Source organism: Alligator mississippiensis, chromosome 11 (assembly GCF_030867095.1).
Source record: "Alligator mississippiensis isolate rAllMis1 chromosome 11, rAllMis1, whole genome shotgun sequence".
Lineage (NCBI taxonomy): Eukaryota > Metazoa > Chordata > Crocodylia > Alligatoridae > Alligator > Alligator mississippiensis.
In genome coordinates this window covers 5,980,533-6,001,731 of record NC_081834.1, presented here as the reverse complement: position 1 = coordinate 6,001,731, position 21,199 = coordinate 5,980,533, and the positions used below count along the sequence as shown (strand labels likewise).

At 49.5% G+C, this 21,199-nt stretch overlaps 1 protein-coding gene and 1 non-coding gene across 2 annotated transcripts in view; both read right to left on the bottom strand.

The window, feature by feature from the left end:
* The window catches only part of IGDCC3 (immunoglobulin superfamily DCC subclass member 3), a 178,603-nt gene that overhangs the window by 120,055 nt on the left and 37,349 nt on the right, over window positions 1–21,199 (bottom strand). The gene's annotated exons all lie outside the window — the stretch shown is intronic.
* Window positions 13,050–13,122, bottom strand: TRNAK-UUU (transfer RNA lysine (anticodon UUU)). Its single transcript has one exon. It is a non-coding gene; the product is annotated as a tRNA-Lys (tRNA).

Below are 21,199 nucleotides of genomic sequence, written 5' to 3'. Positions count from 1 at the left end.
AAATCTCCTCTAGAAATTGTTCCCTGCATGTCTGAAAAAAGAAACAGACTTTTATCTGCTTCATGTTAATCTCTGATTTCTCCGAGGTCCCGGTCTTGTTGCCTGAAGGGTGCTGTTGAAGTAGTGATGCACATGTTCCCACATCAAATGTCAAGGGAAGGTGGCATGGCTCTAAGGCGGGGTGGGCAATTATTTCCGACGGAGGGACGCTTACTGAGTTACGGCAAGCCATCAAGGGCCGCATGACAGGCAGCCGGGGCAGATAAATATTAATTTTCTAAATTTTTTAGGGGCCCCGCAGGCCGGGTAGAATGGCCTGGCAGGCCGCATTTGGCCCGTGGGCCGCATTTTGCCCACCCCTGCTCTAAGGTGTGCGTGGTCTCAGAGAAGATAACGCCACTGAGAAAGAAAAACCAGTAACTGCTGAAAACCTACAGGCCACCCTGCAAAGTCTAAGCAAGCCCTTCTGGGAGAAATATTGGAGTGATAAGCACAAGTTTGGGTTCAAGTTCAGCCCTGCAGCCCGTCTGGATCTGCTGCAGTTTGGAGCTTACTCTAGATCAGGGGTGTCCAACCTTTTTGACTGTGGGGCCAGATCATGAACTTTTTATCACCCAGTGGGCTGGCGAGCCATATTCAAAGACATCACAGGAAGTGGTATCATATCAGGAAGTGATGTCATGTGACCTTTGACACCAATGAAGTTTCAGGGGTTGACATGGTGCTGGTTGACATGGCATGCATGCCCGGGTTGACATGGTGATGCAGGAGCTGCTTGGCTACAACCGGGTTGACCTGGTGCTGGAGAAGCTGCGGGGCCGAGCCAGGGTTAACCTGGTGCCCACACAGCCTGCTGGTGCCATGCCTGGATTGACATGGTGCTGCAGGACCCGCCTGGGCAGAACCGGGTCGGCACCAGCCAGGAAAAGCGGCATGCAGCTGAAGCCGGCTTCCCATGTGCTGCTGGGGACGGGAGGAGGCCGGCCAGGTCTGCACCAGCCAGCAGAAGCCACGGCAAAGCCACGTGCTGCTCGAGACTGACCGGTGCAGGCTTGTCCCGTCCCGAGCGGCACATGGCTCCGCCGTCACTTCTGCTGGCCGGTGCAGACCTGGCCGGCCTCCTCCCATCCCCAGCAGTACATGAGAAGCGGCCCCCTCAGGACCTCAAGACCGGGCCTGGAGAGCCACAGTGCCCGGGGGGAGACTGGCCGGGGGAGCAGGCGCCACCTTGCTGTGGGGCAGGGCAGGGCAGGGCAGGGCAGCGGGGCTGGCTTGAAGCAGGGGGGGTGAGGAGGCAGGCGGAGGCTGGCACTTTCAGTGGACGCTGCTTGGCCTCCCGCGCAGGACCACTCCCCCTGGGCCCCGCCACGGTAAGCAGCTCCCCTACCCTCGCTGCCAGCTGGGACCTGCGGGCCAGCCCCGCCTGCCTGGCTGCGGCCCCGCCGCTGCGGCTCCACTCTCCGTAGCGCTCCCTGCCCTCCTCGCCGCGCTCCCTCCGCGCTGTCTGCCCGCCTCGCCGCACTCCCTCCGTGCTCTCTGCCCCCCTCGCCGCCGTGGCTCCACGCTCCGCAGCGCTCCCTGCCCGCCTCGCAGAGCTCTCTCTGCGCTCTCTGCCCGCCTCACTGCTGCAGCTCCGCGCCGCTGCCACCACCGCTCTGCAGCGCTCCCTGCCCACCTTGCCACGCTCCCTCTGCACTCCCTGCCTGCCTCACCGCCGCCGGCTCCGCATTCTGCACCACGGTGGCAGTGCTGCCACCGCCGCAGGCCAGATAAAATGGCTTGGTGGGCCGCATGGCGGCTATGTTGGACAAGCCTGCTCTAGATCCTTCTTTTCCAGTGGATGAAACATGAGCTCTACAAAAGTCAAGGGCAAAACTTCCTTTGAATTTCAAGGGAGCCAGGATTTAAACCAAAGTTACTATTATCACTTCATCAGCTCCTGAGCTGCCATCAGTCACTGCAGCCCTATCAAATGGAAAAATACCAAACTGCAGCAGCTGATGATCTGGCCCACTGCTTGCACTGTGACACTTTTAAAACTACATGGGAAAGCAGGTCTTATACGCATGGATCAGTCTCAGAAAATACTGCAGGATCATCACAATGAAGTTGCTGATTCATCCCATATTCCTCATGAATGAAATACTCCTGACAAACAAAAGGCACTAGGGATGTGGACAGATGAAGCAATTATACCAACTGAAGATAGAAAAGGGACTTACCAGGGTTCAGTTCAGCCTGCAGTCATGGTTTTGTCTGTCCACTCTACCTTGGGGTAGTAATAGTAGGCAACCGCTGATTCTTCAGGATCATAGGGAGGAGGGGGTGTAAGAGGTCACTGGGACCTTCATGTGTACATCTATGCAGGAGTATGGAGGAGCGGAGGCTGCCCAGATCATCCATCCCCACCTTTAGGCCATTGAGACAGAATCCAAAGGCCAGTCTTGAGTCCAAACATTCGGTGCTTTGATGGCTGTAGTTATATGAGTATCGAGAAATCAAATCTGGGGCCCCGGCCTGAGTCAGATCTGGCCCTGAGGGCCATGTCATCTGGCCCATAGGGCTTCTCATGGATCCATGGTGAGCCCCATGGACCACAGCCCTGCACACTAAATTGGGCATGCAGGATGGCAAAGGCCCTGCTCCTGGTGCACAAGGCCAATCAGGGGCAGTGTGGGGCTGCAGGGCCCGATTCTGGCACTCAGGCCAGGGCAGGGGTAGCATGGAGCCAAGCAGGCCCAGCACAAGGCTCTAGGGCCTGATCCCAGCAGACAGAGGTAGCATAGGGCTCCAGGGAACAGTTCCAGCAGGTGAAGGTGGCACGGGACCCTGGGACCCGAACCTACCAGATGAAGACAAAATGGGGCCCCAGGCCCAACTCCAGTGGCTGGGGGTGGTGCAAGGCCACTGGGCCCAATCCTGACACACAGAGTCCAAGCTGGTCCAGATGAGTGGCCCCATGCCGCTCATCTGGCCCATGGGGCCAAAAGTTTGAGCACTAACTGGTCTACCTCACCCAGGCATTGGTCCATCAAAAAAGATCACCCACAAGGATTCTTGCCTCTCACATATTTCCTGCACCATGATGGCAACAATGTCACCTCGCTACTACCATAATTTCTCACCTACTTCATTCAAAAGCAAGTCGCCATTGTTCAGTTTCACTTACCACGGGACAGGAGCACACAGATGAAACGGTTATAACAGAGCACTGGACACAGGCTGGAAAGCACTAGACTTCTTGCCCATTTTAAGGCAGCATCGTGCCTCATCTGTCCATGCATTGAAATGGACTTAGAAGCTACTTGTAAATGAATGGAAGAGTGGGGCGTATTGAGAGCAGCTAATCACTGTGTCTCAGCACCCAAGGAGAGCAAATCACTAAGTATTTGTATTGAAAATAAGCAGCAGGAAGAGCTTATGAAGTAGGAAATCAGCCCCTGGACAGACAGGTATCCTTCCTCTATGTCATCAGATGTCCATGCACGCTATTAACACATGGGATGCACTGGCAGGTTTCCAAAGATGTGGTATGAAAGGCTCCAACCCAGCAAAACGGGAAACCCTTGTGTAACGGGCAACATGCGAGAGCAATGCTGATTGCTCTCTTCACTGGGACCATCCACATGCCTAGGCTGTGTGCGTGCTTTAGGGTTTTACTGTACCGGGACCTTCCTCTGGTCATTTTCCTGTGTAGAACATATCTAATCAACCCACTATAAAATCATCAGTTCTCCAAAATTCCTTCATTTTCTCCAGATGCATCAAACTAAGTTGCTCCCCTATGTCCTGAGCAACCTGGATGCAATATGTGTCAGCAGTGCAGCAGGTCCCCAGCTGATAGGCCCTGCTCTCCCCTGAGGAGGAAGGGGAAAGCCTGCCCCATCTCATCTGCTCTTGCATGGCAACAAATCAGAATTCACACTTAGCACTGAGGAGAGGACAGGCCCACCAAGGGAACGTGCTGTTAGAGGAAGAGATCTCGTCACCTCCTGGAGGGTCCTGGCTTGCTCTGCTGCAAGCGTCCCTGCTGCCCTGAGAAGAAGCTGAAGCAAAATACCTCCTCCATTAACACACCTGCTCTCGCCTTCCCACTTAGCAGCCCAGGGTTGGCCACCAGCAGAACCTGGCACCATGCCGAGCAGTGGGGATGGGACCCTGGGAAGCCCTCGAGGTATGTAGGACCCAAGGTTGCTCCCGGCAGTGCCCGCAACCAAGCTCCGACAGATCCCCACTTCTATGCCCCTGCACAGGACTGGCCTGGGCAACAAAGTCGCTGCTCCCAAATATCAGAAAAGCCCCTTGCTGCACAGAGCACGCAGCCCCTCCTCTCCTGGGCGGCAAGGCTACCGCTGCAGCCCACCGCCCTCAAAAAGCCCAGGAGGAACCTGGGTGGGGGCAGCAGCCCCAACTGGACCCCTGCACACCTCAACCCGCCTCAAAGTCTAATCCCATGGGCTCCCAGCAGGTACCCACTTGCTTTCTGGGCTAGTAACAGGCATCTTTTACTGGACAGTTTTGCAGGACTCTGAATCACAGTCCTGGTCCCTTTCCCACCAGGCTCTCCCGCCCCTTGACTTCTCCATGTGACCGTGAGAGACAAAGCCATCATCGTGAGTCTTTTCAGTGCCTCGCTAGAAGCAGCAGCTTTAAAGGTGCTATTTTCTTATGGGGGAAGAAAGCAATGCAGACTAGCGGGAAGATGGGCCAGTGCTTCACAGTATCAGCCTTGGCTTGGCAGAGCACCACCCATTTACAGCGAACGCTGCTGCTGCTGCTGTTGTGACAGGTGCTAACAGTTCACTGCATTTCATCAGGCACCAAAGCACATTTAACTTCACAAAGCACAGGCTCAGAGTGGCTCCAAGAACTCAGCTTCCCAGCGTGTTAAGATGTTACAGCTTCCAGAAAGAAAGACCCGACCCCGAGGGAACTAACCCAGCAACATGAGGTGGGGGTACTTCCTGGCCACAGTGCTGGGGCACTGCATCGCTATGGGCTCGGGCTCTCCTTCAGAAATCATTTCAACATTCAGTGAACTCTGTTCCTCCTCAGAGTGGCTCTTAGGAACAGCCTCGCATGCCTCTGAAAGCATGCCGACTGCTCTCTGAACACATGCCTCAATGCTGTCCTGGTGGAGACTGCTTTCCAGAATCGGGGTGTCAAAACTGCCGCTAACACTATCCCCAGAGCCGCTCCAAATATCAACCTGTACGTCACTTTTGGTACAACTACTGACCTGACCTGACTTGCTGGCGGAGCCAGTGGGAACAGTACGGCTAAGCCATCTTCCCCCAGAGCCTCAACTCTGGGACTTCGTTTGGGACTCATGTCAAAGGCTGCCCCCAGAAAGCTTGTAGGCTGAATTATTCCTGAGCCCCCTTCTTCATGTCTCTCAGGCTACTTCTCTGGACCAGCCACCTCTTATGTCCCATCATAAACATAGGCTGCCATTGGCATCATGCCGCTGGCTTGTGGGAGCCTGCACGTGCTCCGTCAGCTCCAGGGGCAGGGGCTGGTATTAGATACCGGCCCAGACAGCACTGTGCAACATGAGGCATCCCATGGTGACTTCATGGTGACAATCAAGCAATGACATCAAGTAGCAGAATCATAGAAAACGAGGGCTGGGAGGGCCCTCAGGAGGCCACATCTAATCCAGGCCATGTTTATCCCTGCCTCAACCATCCCAGCCAAGTGTCTGCCTCACCTGTTCCTGAAAAATTCCAAGGGCAGAGACTCCACAAGCTCTCTGGGTAGCCTGTTCCAATGCTGAACCCTCTGCAGAGGGAGAAAGTTCTTCTTCCTAATCTCCATCCTCAATTTCCCTCGTTGCAAATCATCGCTAATAATCTTCAGAGTAATAATTACAAACATTATCATCCTAATAATGCCCGTGGGTAGTAACCATTGTGAATCATGTGGCCAGAGGGGAGAGCCTATGAAGTCCCTATCTTAGATGACAACCAGGAAACGTTAAATTGGAATTAGGAAAAACTTGTTCACGGGGAGAGTGGTTATGCGTTGGGACATATTGCTTAGAGAGGCTGCAGAATCTAAGTTTTTAAGAGCAGGTTAGACAAGCACTTGGATGAGACCGTTTAGACAGGGGGTTGGACTAGATGACCTAAGGGCCCTTCCAGCCCTATGCTTCTATGATTCTACATTGCATGCATCATGGGTCAGCATCATGGACTCCGGCAGAGGCCAAAGTGAACCAAAAATATAAGGAACCTCCCAAAGAGACCACTATAATCTACTTCTGGGTAAGAAAATAGGCTTTCACTCTATTTCACAGTAAGGAAGGGCTGCCTAATTGATCTGCAAAAATAATTAAACGATGTGCTGCTAAGACTTCCTTGTTAATTTACTTACATGTCCATGTCATCCACACAGCAAATCACAGGCAGGTCTGTTCATTTACAACTTTATGTATAATGTATTCAGCAAATGGCATAAATTGGCAGGAATACAGGCGATTCCATCTAAAACCCTGCAGTTGGTAAATTAAATCTATTTGCAGCAAAGTAAATTGAAATACGCATTGGACTTATTACAGTGTCTACTTTAATATCCACAAACAGGCTTGATTTCTTCAGGTGAATATTATCTGCATGCAGTGAAAGGGATTCGACTGGTTTGAAGTCTTTGTCTGACAATACTGCAGTGATTCCACAGCGAGTTCTTAGTCCTGCTTTGCAGAGTTTGGGTAGGGGGACGTTATGCCAGTAATCAATATTATTCTGCTTCGTCACCAAATTTCAATGCATGCCCTGCAAAGAACAATTCTCCTAGTAGCAGAAGGAAGATGCGCAAGTGTTTGAATCATATTACTTTTAAAGCAGTGTCTGAACTTAGCGTGCGTGAAGGTTGCCAGATGGACTGTCCTGGAAAACACAGTTCTCTGTTTGCTGGCAACAGAGCCGGCAACACTTAGCTCTCTCAACCTCCAAGCTCCCTCCCACAGCATGCAGGCATGCCGGTGAGCTAGTTCACCAGCCCAGGAAGATTGATGACACCCTAGCATCTGGTGCGGGCCCCTTCCCCAGAGCACAATTTATTGGCTGAACAGAAACTTAGGCAAAACATCAGCATAAAGCAGTTCCTCTGTCCGACAGTTCAATGGGGATTCTCCCTCCCTGCTCTCAGCCAGCACCTTACCCTGCAGAAGGACTCACACAAAGCTCTTCTACATGCCCAGGCCACCCACCTTGGAGTTAACCAATAACTGGGCTCTTTCCCAGCAAGGGCGCTACTCCCTCTCCAGCGCTGCTGATGTCTTGCTGGCACTCATAAGAACCAGAAGCTCTTCAAGCTATCACCAGACCCGCCTCCCCAGCTCCATCAGCACCACTGGCAGGCAAATTATTAGTCAGGGGTAAGCCAGGACTGCTGATGGTTAAAAGATCACCCTGTTGCAACCCATTTCACAGACGGGGTTCGGGAGAGCTTGCAGCTCCCCCAACTCCCACACTCATGCTTTCCCCACTGGACCACTCCAGTAGCAGCAGTGCACGTGTCCTCAGATCACGCAGGCCTGGAGGCACCACTTGGGAGGAGAAGAGAGACCATCGAGTCTATCCAAGGCCATAGCCTATCAACTTGCCCTTGGGACACATGGAGTTGGATTCTCATTTTCACTGCACTTGGCTGATGCGTGTCCCACCTTTCCTGAAACATCACAGAGCCTGACTTTAAACTCCCCAAGCAGGCAAAATCCCCAACCATTTCCATGGGTTTCTGGCTCAGTTTTCTCCAGGCAAAAGCTGCCAAGAAAGTCTATGGGTGCGCGGTCTAACGAAAACCCAGCCAGGACGACAGGCCCAGCAATCCTGGCGAAGGGCGTGCATGGGACCTATTTCATTTTCAGAGAAGTGCCGCCCTTCTTTCATTCCCCAAGAGGCCACTCTGAGTCTCTCTGGCTTTTTTTTTCCAGCTGGAATCGTTATGGTGGCCACTTTTTGAAATACTTTCTACCCACAATGCCTGAAAGCCTCCATCCCCCAGCCCTTCGAAAGAGCCTACAGTTTACGAGGTTAATTGAATGCACATTGATTCTACTAAGTGTCCACAAGAAGAAGCGCCATTCTTTAAGATGTCATTTCTTTCCTTCTCCCTCCACCCTCCCTCCCAGATACTGCTGGGGCTCAGCACCGAGCCAGCCTGTCCCTTAGCATGGCAGCCCCTCCAGCCTCCACCAAGATACTGTTCCCAGGCTGGGGGGAGGCTCAAAAAAAAAAATCTCTCGCATGTCTAAAAAAGAAGACGTAGTACCAGAGCTAACCTTTGAGGATTGCTTCCCCCCTGCCCCCGTGACCTCGCCCAACCTCCATTACTTAGGAATTCCCCAGACAAGCCCTGAAAGGCAGGGATGGAATTTCGGACCCTCGCGCTCAGTTGTTTGTGCAGGGCAGGGTGGTCTGCAAGCATCCGGACCGAAACGGAATTCATTTGCTAGGAGAGGGGGATTTTTTTTTTTTGTTATTAGTATTATTATTATTCCCTTTCCCCTCTCTGCTTAAAATTGCAAATCCCCGGCTGGTACAATGAGATGGGATTGTAATACGCTTTGTGCAGTCGCTTCGCTCCAGCCTTAGAATTCACAGCCTGGTTTTAGGGCTGCAGACTGAAAAAAGGCTCATCTACATTATAAAACTGAAGCATGTTCCTCTTGAGAATGTCTCTAGTGGGGTGAGAACTTGGGAAATGCTCATTTCGGACATCTGCTTCCCAACACGCCTGCAGCCAAGCTGAGCAGTGAAAGGGTATTAACAATGGCTCTGGGGGCTGCAGATCTTTAATCCTAGGAGCACACAAAATGTGGTAGATAGATAGATAGATAGATAGATAGATAGATAGATAGATAGATAGATAGATAGATTTGATCCACTGATGTGCTCATGTTAGAAAAAAGCCACAAAGGTTATAAAGGAGGTCTGCAAGCACTTGTAAAGAGTCAGACCGAACTAGAGCCCTGGTAACATTATTCCTCCAATCTCTCCTGCCGGTTGTGTGCTGCTAATTATGTTGGTGGTTTTCCAAATGATTGCCAAGGGATCCAACATATCACTATACTGGGGGGGAGGCGGGGACACACAAGAAGAGATAGTAGCTTGAGACACCCCATCTACCTAGCGCAGCAGATTGAGGTGTCGTTTCCACCAAGCCCTGCTGAGTATAAAACAATAAGGAGCAAATATCCCCATTCCTCACAGATCCTCACATTGCACTGACATCCCTGATGCTGCTGGCTACAGCTTCTGCCTTCAGTGCTGAATGACCACCATGGAGGTGGCAAAACCCACCATACCTGACGTACCCAGGACACAGGAAAACATGCCTGGGGGGTCTTCATCCTTGGGGGAGCTTCATCCTTGTAAGCTCTAGGAAAGGTGGCCTGTGTCCCCTACTTCACAGGATGCTCACCTGGAAGTGGATATTGGGGGCAGAGACTTGGGAGGCAGTCCCAGGTCACGCACTTCCGCAGAATCATCCACAGCAGGACAAGGCCCCTTCCTGCAGATGTTCTTTGCTCCCCAGATACTCTCAGTGAAGCACAAAGAGCTGGGAAGGTGCTAGCCTGTAGTGCCCACACAGGACCTGGGTCTGAAGCCTGAGTGCGCTTGTGCCCCTCCACACCCTGGCAGCCAGCCCTGGCTCAGGTGCTGCTGTGGAGCTCTCCATGACCACTGCCTCTTAGGCGGGGGAAAGGCAGGGGAAAGGCGGGGGCGATCATCCTGGACCTACAATGATCCACTGGGCTGTTTCTAGTGAGAGTCAGGCTATTGGCCAGGCCATTGCCCCCATGGCCGCTCCACCCCTCCCACTGCGAGACTTTGCCCCAGACGTGCTCTGTTCTCCTACAACTGCAAGGCCACAGAGCTTGCTGGCAACACAGGTGCTCAAAGCCCCCAGGTACGTGCCACATAATCTAGGCCCCCTAGCTATGCACCGATGGCAGAAGGGAGCATGGGAGCCCTGGAAGAGGAAAGTTTCTCCCCCCTGCCCCATCCATCAAGAGAGCTTGGCGCCCATTCTTTTGCTAATCAGCCCCACTTACAGCTGCACCTTTTCATCCTGAAGGGCCGAGGGGATTTTGCACGCGTCGGGTGGTGGGAACAATGCCGCCTCCGGCTTTGTAGTTAGGGGAATAGGGGGGGAAGAAAATTCTCTCCACATGTGCGCTGGCAGGTGACAAAGCCTGGCTGGGGAGGGGGGGAGAGTAACAGCCTGGCACTTTGCTGTCCCATGAGCTATTTCCTGAAAGAAGTGTGAAGCATGGAGTGGCTCCCAGAGCCCCCTGCCACCTTCCTCAAAGGGCTCATTTTTCCTGATAAGCCGGAAGAGTTCGAAGCTGAGAGACCTTTGAGTCGAGCCGGCATCCAGAATCGGTGTCGAGCCCAGGTGGCAGCAGGCCCCTGCAGAAAGTCCTAGCTGAAGAGCTGTATTGTGGCTCAGCCAGATTTTGTAAATTTGGGGAACAAGGGAAGTCAGACACCTCCTGGGCCAGGAAAAAGAGAAGCTTCTTCAGAGGCACTCAACCACGCAGACCCAAGGAAGCGCAGCGTGAGGAAGAGCGAGGAATGACCTGGAGGTTTATTTACAGTCGACCTCCTGGGCTCCTCATCTTTCTAAGACCAAGCGCTTCAGCCTCCCTCCCACACCTTGAAATATTTACGACCCTGCTTGCCTCTACAGAGGGTTTGATGTGGCCTAGCTGCTCAAGGAGCTAGGGATGCACAGACAGCCCGTGTCTAGGAAGAGAGATCCTGGGCCAAACTCATGCCTGAGCTTTACATCCAGCATGGACGTGCCCCTTATAACTGTAAGGCACAGTTCTCAGCTAGTAAGTACCCCTGGAGCAATGGTGCAGGAAAGCAGCCTCCAGAAGTCAGGACTCTCCTCCTCCAACGCATTGCAAGGCAGCTAGAAAAGGCTTCCCTGGGGTCTGACAGAGATACCCAGGTGTGCTGAACTTTTCATCTTTGATGCTGCTTCAGTGGACTTATTTCTGGCCTGTAGGTACCAGTGGCCTGTTCTTCCTTGTCTTGTGCCTCACAGCATCGCTCCTGCCCCAGGGGTAAAATGATACCAAATCAGAACTGGAACATTTGATACTGCTTTGCACTGGCTCGAGGAACTCTGCCAGGCTGGGGCAGTAACTTATTCAACCTGGGGAGAGGACATGAATTCTTATAATGCAGCAAGATCCAGGAATGCAGACATGGGCTCCTGGGCTCTAATCTTGCGTCTGCCACTGATGGACTGTGTGTGTTGCCTCGGGTGAGTCACTTAAACAGCCTTCCCATCTGCAATACAAGGGTGACAACATTTACTCATCAAGACTTGCTAGCTAGTCTTTGTGAAGCGCTACACGGGCACAAGGCCACGGAGCTGATTTACAGCCATGGAGGATGTGTCCCATTAAGTGCTAAGCATCATTATTTGGTATTTAAGAGAGTGGATTTAGAAACAGGGTTATGCACACACGATGGCCCAGCAGAAGAACTAATGAAGGCAGCTCTTCTTTTGCGTAGTGGCTACAGGGCTGCCTGACTGGTTAATGGCTCAGTCTATATACAGTAAGGCAACACTCTAAATATGTCAGCCTTGTGTCAAACAAACCTCAGAAGCGATAAGTGTGAGCGGAGAGCCTGGAATGTAGCAAGAATCACATTTTGAACAGCGTGCCTGATAAGCACAGGCGCCTACGTGGTTACACGGGAGAGTTTGGAAGTGACCCTCCTTCACCACCACTGCTTGGCTTAAAGCTTTACGTACAACAGAGGTCAAACAGCCACACAAGAGACCCAGCAACTGTCTAATGCCTTTCCTCACTGCCCAGCAAAAGCTCAGCAATTTGCCTTTGCAAAATGCTATCCAAAATCATTCCCCAGGTGATAAACCAATATACTTCCTCATACAACACGGTGTCTTGGGTTTTGTCTAAACCTTGTATGCATTGATTAGGACTGTAAAAACCTATAGCTACATCCCAAGTAGCCAAATCTCATGTCCCCTGACGTGTATCAGACATTTTGAAAAATCCCACGCTGCTGTGAAAACCTGTCGATCCTCATTGTGTTCCTGTTCCCTCTCACTCATATAAATGAGGTTTGATTTCTATTGTGCTTCTCTCTTTCCTTGTGTAAGAATAAAGAGGCAAATAAATGCTTAATTGATGCCTTCCTAGACAGTACTCAAATGGAGTTCATGGACCTCCAATAGAACAAAGAAGCAATAGGGGATCCATCAATAGAAATCATAGGATTGATTATCCATCCACTTTTATCAATGCAAGTCACTCGACTGATGCCACTGGAGTGACTCCAGATTAAGAGCAATGTGAATGAAAGCAGAATCAGTACCTCTGATTTCTGGATTCCACCAGCTGAGGTCCTTTAAGATTCACCAAAAAATACACAGTGAACAGTCACCTTTCAGCTCCAGTCCTGAACTGGGCCCCCAGCAATGGGACACTGCCCGCTCGAGCTAGAATTCCATACTCTATTAAACATGCATAAGCTTCTGTGGGCTGGAAGGTAAATGATAGCTGGTTTATTTGAACAGAGCACTGTGTTTGTTATTGCCAGGGATTTTCCTGACATGCATTGCATACCATCCTAATCAAGGAGCAGAGAAAGGTTTTAGGAGACTTATATGAAAGCACATAACACACAGCAAACTCAGGGGGAAAAAAGGTTTTTCCAGACCTGCTTAAAACTTTTTAAAAAAATAATCAGAGCTTTATATGATTATCAGGACACAACAACCACAGGGCAAGTCTGATACAGCCATCATGCTCACCTGAGAAGAGATTACCAGTAATTCACAGTGAGAGAAGTATTTTGGTTACTGTCTGGCAGGCTGGATTTGAATGAACTGTCCCATTCTTCTGAGCTACATAGAGTCATAGACATTAGGGTTGGAAGGGACCACAGTAGGTCATTGAGTCCAACCCCCTGCACTGGGCAGGAAAGAGCGCGGCAGTCAGAGGACCCCAGCTAAATGCTTGTCCAGTCTCCTCTTGAAGGCCCAAAAGCAGCAGTCGCCTGAACAGGGACTTGAACCCTGGACCCTCAGATTAAAAGTCTGATGCTCTTCCAACTGAGCTACCCAGGCTCAATACACAGTAACCCAGACCGCCCTCTTTCCTCTGATATTATCAGAGGGGAACAGCTCAGTGGCATGGGGTCAAATAGCTTTTTCCTGGATTTCTACACACTGGGAGCAAGTGGCATCTAACTTGACCTGGGAAGGAGACAGCAGAGAAAATCTGTTCCCTCAGTTTAGGTTCTTCCTGACATGCCCTGCCCTAGCCGGTGACCTGACAATGGGGAAGGATGTTGGAGCACCCACTAGCACGCTTACATGCTTCACACAAAACAGGTTAGGGGCAGTGCTAGGAACCTACATGTGCCGTGGGCAGACGTCCAAGCCAAACTCCCACTACACTGCAGGAGTCAGAGGCCAAGGGCGAGGGGGCAGGAACCATCTTGTCACATGTTTGTGCAGCACCTGACACAGCGGGGTCCTGAGTCAGAATGGATCATTAAGGCTCAGCAACTGCAGAGGTCCAAAGCTCAGCCTCTCCTCTCTGATGGATCAGACCAAATACAGATAGATCATTATTGCTGGAGCCTGAGTGGAAACCGCAAGCTCCCAAGCACAAAACAGAGGAGTGGACGAACAAGGGGAGAAAAGTGCTTTCCATTGGCCAAAGAAGGTTGTAATCCCCTCCAATACCCATGCACTATTCTACAGTAATAATAGCAATAAAAATAAATACATGATATGATATGCACATTATTAAGGACATTAGAAGAAACCATACTTCACCAAAGAATCTATGTTAATGAGAGTAATAATCATCATCCCTTGCATAAGTCTTTTTCTAAGTCGACTCCAAGTTCATCAGTCATGTCCATTCACTTGTGCTCCTGGAGGGGGCTGTGAAGTATTTAAAGCCTTTAATGATACCCAGGGAAATTAATTATATCCATCCTTCCCCATTCCCCTTCAATAGGTGCTGAATCAAGCCCTTAAAATAAATAAGAAACATTTCTAACCTATCCTGGCCACTTGGGCTGAAATATGGTTAGGTGACTGACTGTATGACTATCACCAGGAGCCTACAGATTGCAGGGGGAAAGGATTACCTATCTAGAGGCAGGTAATCCTAGCCGCATTTTTGGCTGAGTTGCCCTCAATTTACTGCTCCTGACACAACTCAGCAGGTGAGTCTATCAACCTCCTACTCAGGTAGAGACAGAAGCAACTCTTTGGCTAGGGACAGAAGTTACATATAAACCAGTTTAGGTGATAAGAAACTGATTTAAACCTGTAACAGAAAAGAAGTTCAGTGCACATAAACCACTATCAAAATAGCTGAAAGTGGTTTAAAATAAATCTGGTTGAATGTAGTATCAGATATAACTAATTTGGGTCAAACCAGTTTAAGAAACTTCTGTCCCAGACCCCTTCCTGGTTCAAGTTAAATCACAATCCCCCAGCATGCTTTCCAGCCGTGAGCTGGGCTATCTCCTCCAGCAGAAAAGCAGTGGGAGGAGGCAGGACTGCCCCCACCAGGCAGGGAGGTTAAACTTCCCTTCCCCTGAGTACAGAGCTCCCTGCCCTGCTAAAAACTTACTGCTGGCTGTCACTGTGGACTACAAATCCCAGAGGCACCTGGAAGCACTAAGAGGAAGTGATGAACAACCCCGCAGAGTCCTGCTGCTGTGACTGTGGACAACAAATCCCAGAGACCTCAGAGGCAGCAGGAAGAGGAAGCAAACACACAGCCGATGCTGGTTATGTGCCAGAGAGCTGTGCTCTAGTGCTCCCCAGCTTCTCGCCTGAGCCATTGCAGGAATGTGATTGCATTTCCTCAATCAATAGTGAATGCCTGTCCAGCTGTTTCTCAGTTTAATCTCTGCAGTTTAAACTAACCTGCAAAGACTGAACTGATTCAGCCTCAGGATTTTTGACTGTCTGTACTTAGCCTCTGAGCTAAAGAGAAGGACAGAGGCAGACTCAGGAAGAAATCCTAGGAACAGCTAATTCTCAGTGGAGGCAACTGCTGTTTGAGTTACCTCTACAGTCAAAGCCCAGTAGGGCATGCACCTAGACCCGTGATTTTCAACCACCTCAGAAAGGAATAATGACCAGAACCGGCCTCTACTGAAATGGGTAAGATAATGAGTCAGCCTCTTGGACAATGGTAGCGATGGGATTGTAGCCCCTTTTTATCAGCTGCCCAATAGGTGCATTTAATAAACTACAATGCTGGTTTGTTCCTCCATTCAGAGGAGGATTAGCATGAGAACCAGAGTGAAGAGGAAACCATTGGATGAAAAATACCTGCTTCAAGCAGATGAGGACTGGGAAACACTTCACCATCCACAATACCCCAGGAGTTCCGGGCAAAATCCATAAAAAAGGGCCCCCAAAAATGTCACCATTAAGCTGTCTTCCATTTATTCTCTATTAAAAGGCCCAGTTTTGTCTAAATTGGATTCAAATGAATGTATTTACATTTGCAGTAAGTACCTGAAGTCAAGCTGTCAAAATGTCACTCCGTCACTCATGTTTTCACAGCACCCCGTCACAACAATTAGACGTTTCCCCCCTTGACAGCTTCTTTGGACACGAGAGAATGAGTGACAGAAAGGAGTGCAGCTCCGAGAGTGTCTCATAATTACGCTGTAGTGGAAAAGTGTTATTTGTCTGTTAATTCTGGCACGCCAGGCCATTATTGTCATTGGCTGTCAGCCAAGCTTTCCCAGTACACAAAAAGTCAATTTATGTCAGGATTTTCATTGACTCACTAGCCCTCGTTCCTCAGTTTTGGGGGGCAATTTATTATGAAAGCCAGCGCCGGCCATATGTGGAGTTTTCATATAACTATTCATCCTAATTAACAGTAAGCCAGGATAGAAGAAGAAATTACAATGGGCTGAGACTACATTCACTTGTGAAAAATAACACATTATTAGTCAGGACAATATGTTGTTTGTCAGAGCCCACGTGATGACTTTTGCTTTCTTTAGGGGGGAAAAAGGAGAGAAAGGAACTAAAACCGCCTTGGACCACAAAAACAAGCTCTAAATAGCAAAACTTCTTGCAAACAGTGAAATCTAGTTAGTGAAAATACATTCCAAAATAAAACCAAGATTTGCATTGACCTGATGGTGTAAGATGAAGCAGCAGCAAGAACTCACAGAGTTCACCAAATTAAAATAATTTGACCCTGTTTGCACCAGCTGTTATACAGATGCATTGTAGAGAGAGCCCATGCCCTACAGATCTGTAATCTGAACAGACAAGGAAAGGCTGGGACAAAAGACAGGGTATCCCATGTATGGATGGGCTGCAAGTGCTCTGGCTTTTCCACCTGAAAACAGAGAGGGACCTCCCCGGCAGAGAGGGGTGATGTGTAGTCTGATACTATCTTGTCCATTATAAACCCCTCCTGGTATGACCTCTTTATAGCACTACATCAAGGACAGCAGCTGGTTCTACAGGACAATAAATTAGCAGATGGCAAAGCACTGTCACTTCAAAATATCCACACTGCAGAAATGCCAGCAAACATCCTTGTGCTGCCAGGATACTGCTGGCCTCCATAGGAAGTGATGGGAGCTAAGCTTTAAGGGGTGCATCAGAAATGGAGATGGCCAGAGATGGACACACTCAGGAAGGATTTGCTCTGAAAGCAGCTAATGAAAAAGCAGGTGTCATCTGGTGTTTTATCAGCAAGAGAAGGCAGCGCTGTGTACTCTAAGACCAGACCTAATGCTAAAGTCAAGATAGGGAAAAAAGAACAAGAGAGTAACAATAAGAAAAGAGGGATGGTCTCCTGAGAAGACCAGACTGATGCTGCACCAGCAGTGAAGACACAGGAGTGCCAAGGCTGGGGAAGGAGAGAAGCACATCCTGCTCAGCACATGAGCCCGGATGCATCAAGCCAGGCCCAACTCCGAGGCACCCACTGCACCAGTCAGATGCTGGGTGTGACTGGGACCAGTGGAATGGAAGGAGGAGAAAAGGACTCAGCTCTTGGTCCTGACTGAGAGTCACCCAATGTAAAAGGGGAGGAGGGAGCCTAAACAACTTCATACTCACCTGTGACCTGCAAGGGCCTGTGGCCCTCCGAGAACAGTCAGATGCATTCCTAGGCCCACCCAACCCCTTCCTCAACACACCTCCTTTGCCAGCCAGTGACCAGCAGCAGTTCCACACTGGTATTCCTTTCTGAACCATCTAGGAAGCTTTTTCCCAGAAGGATCTTCTGCAGGGGAAAGTCTGCTGCCTTTATTTTACTGGAGTAGTGTGCAGGGACAAAAGGGTTCTGGTCCAGCACAGAACAACGGTGCACCTTGTGGAGAAATCTGCAGCGAGTTCAGTGGACGGCAAAGGGGTCACGGGCTTCTCTGTTCCTTGTGTATATTCCCTCCATTTTCGGACATGAAGGATGGCTAATTAACTTAAAGGACGGGGGGAGGGAAGTGGTAGGAAGGAGTTATGAAGCAAGTGCTAACCCACTGCTGCGCCAGCCTGGACATATTCTGGGATTTTGCCTCATTTGGAATTCAGGCTGCTCCTCTCCCCAATTCCTCAACCCAATCAATGAACATTAATCCAGTTTATGGTTCTATTTTTAGGAGCCTGTGTGATATTTCTGCAATTAGCTTGCAAATGTGATGCAGCATCGAGCTACAAAATCTTCCATAAACCACAAGAGGGTAAACTGACAGCGCCACAGAACAAAAGTCAGCGTCAGCAAGGCTCCGAAATAGAGACCCACTGCTCGTACACTGGTAACTTCGTGCATCGTGAGTCGTTAATGAAAGGCAGAGATTTTAGAGCAGCAAGAGGATGCATACAGCTAGTGCTAGAACAAAATGAATTATGGCAGACGGGAGCAGCAACACCTCCCATAGGTAATGGTTAAGAGAATGTGATTGCTTAGGCTGCAGTTAGAAACATTCAGAGTCAAATCTTCACCTGGTGTCAATCAGGCCAACTGAGGGTTTTGTCCATGGGTACCACTAAGAAATCAGCCTGGATCCAGTCTACCTCTGGCACCATTCCACTGAAGTCAATGGACTTGGCCCCTGAATGTACTCTCAGCTGAGTCTCCACCACAATCACACACTGGAACTGCAAGAGAGTCTCTTGCAAGTGGAGAGATCAGATCTGCAGTACATCTCGCTGAGTCCTGGGGATGTTGTCTCTGGGAGGTGGGCACCGCACAGGTAATGATAATGCATATTAATAGGAGAGCAAAGCACATGATGGCAGACCTTACGAATAACGCCACGTTAGATAAGCCACGAAAGACAAGCCCATCCCCAGTGACCATAAAGCCAAGCTGTGGAGGAAGACTGCTGGCCCCTATTTTTGGCTTCTACGTTATAAATGAGTAACCTTCCTTACTTCTTTCTCCTGCAGCATATGGTTCTGATGCCTGTCCTAACTCTCTTAAACTAACATGAAAGCTCTCTCTCCTTCTCTCTCTTTCCAGCAATGCAACTACCTCTGGGGTGGAACATAACAGCCACTCAGCATTGCTCAGAAACACTGCCAAACAGTTGGAGTCAGAAGATGAGGAAGAAGACTGTGTCCAGCAGCAAGCAGGAGGTTGGCTGAATTACCAACAGTGCAATTTGGTCAGGAGAGCTGAATTTACAACTCTATCTTTGTAGCACACTCCATGGAGTTATGAATGATGAAAGGTTCAGGAATTATTCAAACAACAGCACCCCACTACTCCATGTACACCATGCTGGAGCAGCTAGTGTACCCTTAGTTGCATGTTTTTTGACTGACCAACACAGAAAGACTGGGGGATAAGTGCAGAAGCACTAGTACCAGAGTTACCAAGGCCTCCCATCCAGCCATCAGGCAGCTTGTGAATGCTCACCAGTGATCTGCACTGGCTTCATGCTGGTTTCTAAGTCGGTAAGTTGTGGTATTTGGGATGTCTGGAGCTCATTAGCACAAAATATCACTAAGGGGAAAAACTTAAGAGGGTTGTGAAAATGACTGGAGCCTTCTGTGGATACTGAAGCCCTAACCGATCCCATGGCTAGATTGTGAGTCAAAAGCCCCAAACCTGGAATCATGCAATACATCAGAATTCCAGCCTTTGTTAAAGAAAAAGTAAAGTTCCCCATCCTCCGGGCCTTGGAAATAAATCCTGCAAACGCAAAACAAATGCTCAAAACCCAAAAGACCATTTAAAGATCCCCACGTTTGTTATTTTTAAATGTCCGCTGACTTTGTTTATAACCGCTGAGATTCTCCATCTCAAGTGCCAGGAATATCCAGCGCTCTAAGCATAGGTATAACTGGAGTAGAGTCTGGGAAGGGACAGGAACCCCCTGGCTTCAGGGCCTGAGCCCACCTCTAACCATTAGACATCAGGAGGAAACAATCCCCACGGGCCCTTTCTCTGAAGCAACTGGCCATGGTCAGAAACATGACGTGGGGCAAGAGGGACCATTGTTCTGATCTGGTCTGGCAATTTCTCCGTTCTTGTGGGATGCTGCTTGTTAGCTCCTCTAACCAAAGGATAATTTTACAGAGAATCTGATACCTGCATTCTGCACATCAGCGGGGGAAAAAGAAAAAAACAAAAACACAAACCAGAGACCTAATTAGCAAGGAAACTTCCAGGCCTGGAGTGCTGCGCTAGTGTTTCATCCTGCGAGTTACACAATAATATTAGCTCTCCTGAATCTTGAGTGGGGACTTCCATTATGTTGCTTCCATAACATGCCATAAGTGATTAGCATTATTTCCCTCCTTGGCGTCTTGGAAACAATAGCAATTACAAAGTCATCCATTCATATCTAAGGCCTCCTTCCCAGACTACAACTTCCCTCAGGAGGGGAAAAGCATTTCATTGAAGCAATTATATTTATGGGGCATTAAACTATTTTTTTAGAAGACGCTGCAGTTTCCCTTTTTGCATGCATAATGCAAAGATCAATGGGACAGCGCGTCACCTGAGTGTCACACACACGGGCAGTTTTTTGCCTACTTAAAAGGCTGCTGCGCACCAGTTTACCCACCAGCTCTTGCCACGTTGCGCTGATTTACCCAAGGGATTCCACATGCAATCCAGCATCCAGTTACGAGAAGATCCCCTTATTTGGTTTTTTAAATCTCCCCGTGTCATTAAGAGGGTCTTGTGATACTCAGTGGTTTGGTGAAAGCCCTCAGATCGGGGAATCTTTTGATGATGAAAACAAACCAAGATTCACTTTCCTTATTCTAAAGTTATGAAGTTTATAGCCCTCAGGACCCTAGGCCTGAACACGTGATTTAAGTGTGTCCTACCAGCTCAGAGACCCACAGGTAAATGAAGGCAATCCATCACTTTTTAATTTTTAGCCTTGTGATTGTCAAAGCCAATGTCACAATTGTTTTTTTGGGAGGGCAGGGGTTTGAAGGAAAGGTCAGGCTCATAATTTCTGAACACAATTGAATTCTTCTTGCTGTTCTTCTTATCCCCCAGGGAAGGGGAAGTGTGCATCTTGCAACAGAAATCAGAGATCTTGGCACGAAGGGAAATATGCTCCTTCTTTCTGTGTTCTGAGGACTAATAATAGTTTCAACTTGTTCGGCATCGACTTCTTCCGACTGGCACAGGGCTTGTTGTGCTGTTGTCAGACACTGGCACATACTAGTGAGTCCAACATGCAGACTATAAGAGACTCGTCTTTTGAAGCAGGTGCTGCATCTGATTGCTACGCCTGGTGTTTCACTGGGATTAAGTGACAAAAAGAATGGCAGTAATAATTGCTGCTATTAGTACCTTGCATTTGAGCAGCACCTGGCCTACAAGGACCGACTCTCACTCTTACAGCTTGTTTAAGGTCAGATAAACTAAGACAAAGGATGTTAAGCAACATAACCAAAAGGCTGGAGGGGATGGGGCTCAAAACAGGAGTGCTGCCTCCTAGTTCCCTGGTCTAGTCACCATCCCTACACAGTAGATGCTGTTCATACTCCCCACTCCAGTGGTGCTCAGCTCAGTGCAATGAAACAGCAACACCAAGTAGCCAGCAAATGCCTTCCTGGTTCCCAGGTGTGTGCATGCATGGGAAATCAGAGGTCCTGGTATTCTGCAGGCTGTGGTGCATTCCTGGGGGGGTGACAATTCAGCACCAGCCTGGCTCCCTGACAGGGT